This window comes from Atta colombica, unplaced genomic scaffold (assembly GCF_001594045.1).
Source record: "Atta colombica isolate Treedump-2 unplaced genomic scaffold, Acol1.0 scaffold55, whole genome shotgun sequence".
NCBI classification, from domain to species: domain Eukaryota; kingdom Metazoa; phylum Arthropoda; class Insecta; order Hymenoptera; family Formicidae; genus Atta; species Atta colombica.
In genome coordinates, this window is record NW_017259545.1 from 1,476,399 (window position 1) to 1,483,912 (window position 7,514).

Genomic DNA, 7,514 nt, shown 5'->3' on the forward strand with positions numbered 1-7,514 from the left:
GTTCATACTTATTGTCCTACCTACCCATATTTTCATTATTCATGCCTATTCGCGGATATCTATCTTCATTCATATATTTGTACCTATATATATTACTTCATAAATGTGTAATAACACCGCGAATATATAATATACGATAATGGCTGCGTTCAAAGAAAGTAGATTTTCGATTGTAAAATTCTTCAATACGATTCATCTTGCTTTTGGTTTCTTATGAATTTAAATGTACAAACCAATTACACAGAAGAATTTTACAACAGTTGCAAAGTTGTTTTCACTGTTGAACACAGCTAATGTCTAACCATATGTCCTATCGCGTACTAATAAACTCAGTGGGATAACCTAATCGCGATCATACTAATAATAAATAAGCAATAAGCAATAATATAATTAAAACAAGCTCTTTCAATATTTAAAATATAAAAAAAAATTAATAAATAATAGGACTAATAAGAGTCAGCGTAGATTAAGGGCAAGTTTTGTAAATTTTTTTTAATCTATCAAACTTGCGCTTGATTATCCGCGCTGTCTCTCATTAATGTTATAATTGTCCTGTTGTTTATTGGTTTTTTTTTTGTATTTTAAATAACTCAAAAAATATAAGAACTCACAATTTGCGAGCAAATTACCCTCCCGAATATTCAGTTTACTTTTTACAAACTTAGATTGATGTCACACAATCTATCTCTCAATGAGTAGAAGATCTAAAATCGACGCATCGTAGAGATTCTCTTCTTTCTTCTGGCCAGATTGAACTCACCTTTCGTTGCTCCTGGCCAACATTCTAGCTTCATGAGTCAAAAATCGATAACAAGGAGAAACACTCCTTTTCGCTGTCGATTGCTGCCAACTAATATATGCCGGCAATAAGCGTAAGACTTTACGCTTTTATATGATGCGCGGAACACGAACGCGTCGCGAAGAAGCCATTATATTAATAAAATAGACTAAATATAAACAATTATTATTAATAATAGTAGTAACAATTCTATTAATATACAAATAAATTTCGCGTTTATTTTCTATTCGCGTTTATTCAAAATAAAAAATATAAATATTCTATTAAATATAAACCTAAATTTAAAAAAGCTTCATGTCAATAATTGTTTTTATTTCAAGAGTCTCGAATATTACGAAACTAAATTAAATTGCTTTATAATGTAATCAAAAAGATTTATTTAAAAATAAATGACTTATTTAAAAATAGACTTATTTAGACTTATTTAAAAATAAATGATTAAAAATTATTAAATCGATTATCATCCGATAAAATGCAAGGCTCACATATTTTTAACGATTCGAACGATTCGTTGCTGAATCTTATCTCGAAACATGAGAGATGAGATGTTCAGATGAATGATGTAAGATCCGAAAGGGATAATTTTCTCTCACTTCAATAAATATATCCCTATCGTATTTTGTATATTATTAAAATAATTTTTTGAATAATTTATTATTTCAAAATTAAGTATTTTAAGTCATGCAAAACTCTGAACGCGATTTTAAAATAGTTATAAGATAAAATTCTAATATTTTTTGATAAAATGTATATTGGATCTTACATCATGTTACTGCTTTAACTGATATAAAATCCAGTTACTACGTATGGATAAGTTATAAAAGATTAGGCTGAAGTAAGTACATTGAGATAAATAATAATAATTAATAAACGTAAAATGTCTTTTACAGAAAAGCGAGATTAATAAATTATATGCTCTACATTACAATTTTTGTTATAATTAGTAAGATGTATACAAATAAGAAGGAATTTCTTAGAAAACGGTTCACATTATAGATATACGTATATACATACACGTATATTGTATAGATATTGCTTTTCTGTACCAACTTGTACAAAATTTAATCCTGAATGAATATTTGAGGATAGGATAGATAAGAAAAATAAGAAGATATTTATTTAACTGTAAAACACTTTTTTATATAACTTTTTTATAACGGTATCCATAGAAAATAATTTCATATATTCTAATTATTATTTTATATAAGCTTTATGTTTTTTAATTTCCCGTATTTCAATATATTTCAAAAATATAAATATTTTATCCTTTTTTCGTTTTAACTTCCAAAATATATTATTTTAATATAAAAAACGATCATCAAAAGAATCCAATTTTTATTATACTTTTGTAATTAAATTACTTAATAACAAAGCGTTCATATTAACACGTATGAATTTACAATTAGTACATAAAATTTGAGCTAAATTTAATTAGAAATTTTTAATTAAAAATAATTAGAAATAATTTAAAGTGCCCCGGTAAAAAATTTTTCATGCATGAATATGTATAAATATGTACAAACATGCATAAATATTCATAAACATTCATAATCATAATGTTTTCACATTACTATTATTATTTCTATCACACTAAAAAGTAATTTTACAAAAAAGAGAGGGATATATGAACATGCATGGACATATTTCGTACATGATTATACATGTTCATGGATATTTATGTATATTTATACATGTTTTATACATATTCATGTATGAAAAACTTTTTACTGAGTAGATGTAACATGACATTATAAATTTAACAGTACATACACAATAAATTCCATAATAAAGAAGTATCCAGGATTAAGTTTATTCCAATCTGTTATTACTTATCCATTTTAAGGCAACGGATGTATACAATATATCCATATATATTTAATAAATTGATACATATGCATCTATAAATATATAGTAATTAATAAAATTACCATACATCCATTACCTCAATAAAAACATTAATTTATCACTCACCAATCCGATGCGCAACAGCGGAGTTATATCAGCAACGTCGCTACGATGATTCTGTAACAAAAAAATAGGAAATCCAAATTTTTTTATTAAAATAAAATAAAAAATAGAACAAATTAAAACAGAATAAAAAAATCAACCAATATTTCAAAAAATATTTATTAAATGCAAAGTTCTCTTAAAAATAAAATCATATAATATTCAAAATATATAATTTTTATAAGCAATGAATTTTTAATTACCATTCAGTTATATTTATAAAAATAATTATACATTTTCTTAAAAATACATGTTTATAAAATTTCAAAATTATTTTAAAAAATAATCCTTTTATTATTATAATAATCAATTTTAAATTATTAAAATGAAACTACTGAAGAATAAATTTAAAAGAAGAAAGATACAGATGTATATAAATAAAAAATAACATTTACCGCAAAGTTGCTCCGCCGATGCCTGATGCCTCTTCCAGATCTCCTCCTCCTCTCAGAATAAGGTTGACATCCTCTCGCACAGGACACTCGCGTAAAACACTCGCGAATAATACACTAAATTCGCACGCGAACTACAATTTGAGTCCAATAACTTGAACGGCACTCCCGAAGCAAACACGCGACGCGACGAATCGGCTGCGATTCGTTCATTTTCAAATAAATCGGTGACGAGGGTACGTTAGCTTCTCCATTGGATTTTTACATGAAGAGAAATTTTATTCAATATTTAGAGAAATTTTTCAATATTTAAAAATTTATTTAAATGTATCATTCAGATAGATCCAAAAATGTTTAGATATTTGAGAAAAATCGTTCTTTTCGTGTAAATATTCTCTAGATACTCCCACCACGTCAAGATCGTACCTGTGAGAGGGAAGATAATCTGAAAAATGTAATATGTATAGCTATTATTTATATTACTATGCAATTATTATGCAATCGGTTAACTTTTAGAAACGAATATCAAACACACGTCTGTAATTCGTTATCATTGCGAAATAAATTCAGAGCAGATAAAATGGTTGAATCTTTTATTTGTAGATGTCTGTAAGATATGATTAGAGTTAATGAAATGGACTAGAGATTAATAAAAAAGAGAAATGTTTCTTTTATTATCGATAAATACTTTCAAAATTACGTTTAATTTTTAAACGCACAAATCGCACAAAAATAAAAAATTAATTAAATTATTAAATTATAATTAATTGTGAAAGCAGAAATTGCGTTATTTGCAAGAGAGTATTCACATTAACATTGCTTTTACTTGACTCGTGTGATACCGTTTATATAGACAAATAATCGCATCGCTGTTCTTTTTTCTTCATTTCTTTTTGAAACATATAATAATCGCAGAAAATGCTAGATATAATACGAAATGTTGTATGAATATTCACATAATACGATTATTAATATGATTAATTATTCACAAAATACAACGTTTAGTATTATATTTGGCATTCTTCGCGATAAGATTTCAAAAAGTAATATGAAAAAGAGCCGCATGCGACACGACTACCTGCTTGTGCGAATTTCGGTAAGAGAATGACTGCGCAGTAATTACGCATAAACGTAAACATGACGCGCCGCTCCGTGCCACCCTGTGCTATCCCCACCTCAAGGTCGCGCCAACCGTAACTGCCGAAATATTACGCATATTACGAAATAAAATAATATATTCTTTACATTTTTAATGTTTTCCGATTAATGAAACAATTTCTTATATGTATAGTTTTAGCGGCGCGAGTCTAATGTGATAATAATTATATTGTGATACACCGAGAAACATATTTGACGGTTATATTATAATTTTAAATATTTCGTATCAATTACAGTGTGTGTGTGTGCTGACAAAAGGCTAGAAGTAAAAAGAGATTTTTACTAGCGTGGTTTTTCTTAATAATTGGTCATGTGAAGTGCTTTTGACATTATATCTCAATCTTTATTGCTTTTTTTGTGATTTACAATTAAATAAAGATTAACAATATGTCATACATCCTTTAAATGAAGATAAATGCAAAAATTTATTTTAAATTACAATTTCGACTATATAGAATAATACATATAAATATGCATATACATTTAGAGATGTAATTTAAATATAATGTATCTGTTATTTTTCTCGTATCATAAGAATGCGAAGTAATACAAAAATGACAGAATTATACGATTCAAAGTGATAAAAAGCCACAATTTGAAATATCTAACAATAAGAATCTCATTTTTATATCGAACACTCATGTGAGAACACATGAAATATCTAAAATATTCATGAGCTGTGTATGTGTGTAATAAATCTAAGAAATAAAAACCTATTAATAATCCTTAATACACTCCTTTAAGCAATCTTATGTAATTCGCGTTCGTAGATATCTAATTTTCATTAATTAATGCGACACCCAGAACGACTCGTAAAACACGACTATCACCTTCCGAGATCGCTAAGCGAATGCCGAAGTGATGACGTAGTCAATCACTGAGCCGCGCGGCACGTTCTCCCACCCTATTTGCCACATGTCTCACCCCTCGCTGTTCGCCGTTCGGATATCCAATTGTCGCGTATGAAAAATATTCACGGTTTATTCAATTGTTCGTATTTTCTATGATTTTGACAAACAGATATCGCCACACAATTCGCATTTTGTTTTGTGGTATCTTTGGCACAATCCTATATTACTTGCAGGGTGGGCAGCGCCCATATTACTTCGCATTCTTATGATACGGGAAAAATAACAGATAAATTATATTTAAATTACATCTCTAAATGTATATGCATATTTATATGTATTATTCTATATAGTCGAAATTGTACCATAATTTAAAATAAATTTTTGCATTTATCTTCATTTAAAGGATGTATGACATATTGTTAATCTTTATTTAATTGTAAATCACAAAAAAAGCAATTACAAATAAAGATTGAGATATAATGACAAAAGCACTTCACATGAACAATTATTAAGAAAAACCACGCTAGTAAAAATCTCTTTTTACTTCTAGCCTTTTGTCAGCACACACACACACACTGTAATTGATACGAAATATTTAAAATTATAATATAACCGTCAAATATGTTTCTCGGTGTATCACAATATAATTATTATCACATTAGACTCGCGCCGCTAAAACTATACATATATAAGAAATTGTTTCATTAATCGGAAAACATTAAAAATGTAAAGAATATATTATTTTACTTCGTAATATGCGTAATATTTCGGCAGTTACGGTTGGCGCGACCTTGAGGTGGGGATAGCACAGGGTGGCACGGAGCGGCGCGTCATGTTTACGTTTATGCGTAGTTACTGCGCAGTCATTCTCTTACCGAAATTCGCACAAGCAGGTAGTCGTGTCGCATGCGGCTCTTTTTCATATTACTTTTTGAAATCTTATCGCGAAGAATGCCAAATATAATACTAAACGTTGTACTTTGTGAATAATTAATCATATTAATAATCGTATTATGTGAATATTCATACAACATTTCGTATTATATCTAGCATTTTCTGCGAGTATTATATGTTTCAAAAAGAAATGAAGAAAAAAGAACAGCGATGCGATTATTTGTCTATATAAACGATATCACATGAGTCAAGTAAAAGCAATGTTAATGTGAATACTCTCTTGCAAATAACGCAATTTCTGCTTTCACAATTAATTATAATTTAATAATTTAATTAATTTTTTATTTTTGTGCGATTTGTGCGTTTAAAAATTAAACGTAATTTTGAAAGTATTTATCGATAATAAAAGAAACATTTCTCTTTTTTATTAATCTCTAGTCCATTTCATTAACTCTAATCATATCTTACAGACATCTACAAATAAAAGATTCAACCATTTTATCTGCTCTGAATTTATTTCGCAATGATAACGAATTACAGACGTGTGTTTGATATTCGTTTCTAAAAGTTAACCGATTGCATAATAATTGCATAGTAATATAAATAATAGCTATACATATTACATTTTTCAGATTATCTTCCCTCTCACGGGTATGACCTTGATGTGGTGGGAGTATCCAGAGGATATTTACACGAAAAGAACGATTTTTCTCAAGTATCTAAAAATTTTTGGATCTATCTGAATGATACATTTAAATAAATTTTTAAATATTGAATAAAATTGTTCTCTTCGTGTAAAAATCCAACGGGGAAGCTAACATACTCTCACCGATTTATTTGAAAATAAACGAATCGCAGCCGGTTCGTCGCGTCGTGTGTTTCGGGAGTGCCGTACAGGTTATCGAACTCAAATTATAGTTCGCGCGCGATTTTAGTATATTATTATTCGCGAGTGTTTTACGCGAGTGTCCTGTGCGAGAGGATGTCAACCTTATTCTGAGAGATCTGGGAGAGGCATCAGGCACTGACAAAGCAATCTTGCGGTAAATATTATTTTTTATTTATGTAAATTTAAGCCTTTTTTGCTTGTTTTTAAATCATTTTATTTGAGTGATCTAAAAATGATTATTTTGAAATCATTGTTAAATAAAATAATTTGAATAATATATTCTATAAAATAATATTATATAAAATGATATTTTATAAAATAATTCTATAAAATATTTCTATAAAATAATTATGTATTTTCTAAAGTAATTATATATATTTTCTAAAATAATTATATACTTTTTTTTAAAGATCCTAGCAAAAATAAATTTGTATAAAATATTAAAGTAATTTTTAAGTATTCTTCTTTTATTTAAATTAGATAATACAATAAAGAATAATATTTAAAAAGTTATTGCAATTTCA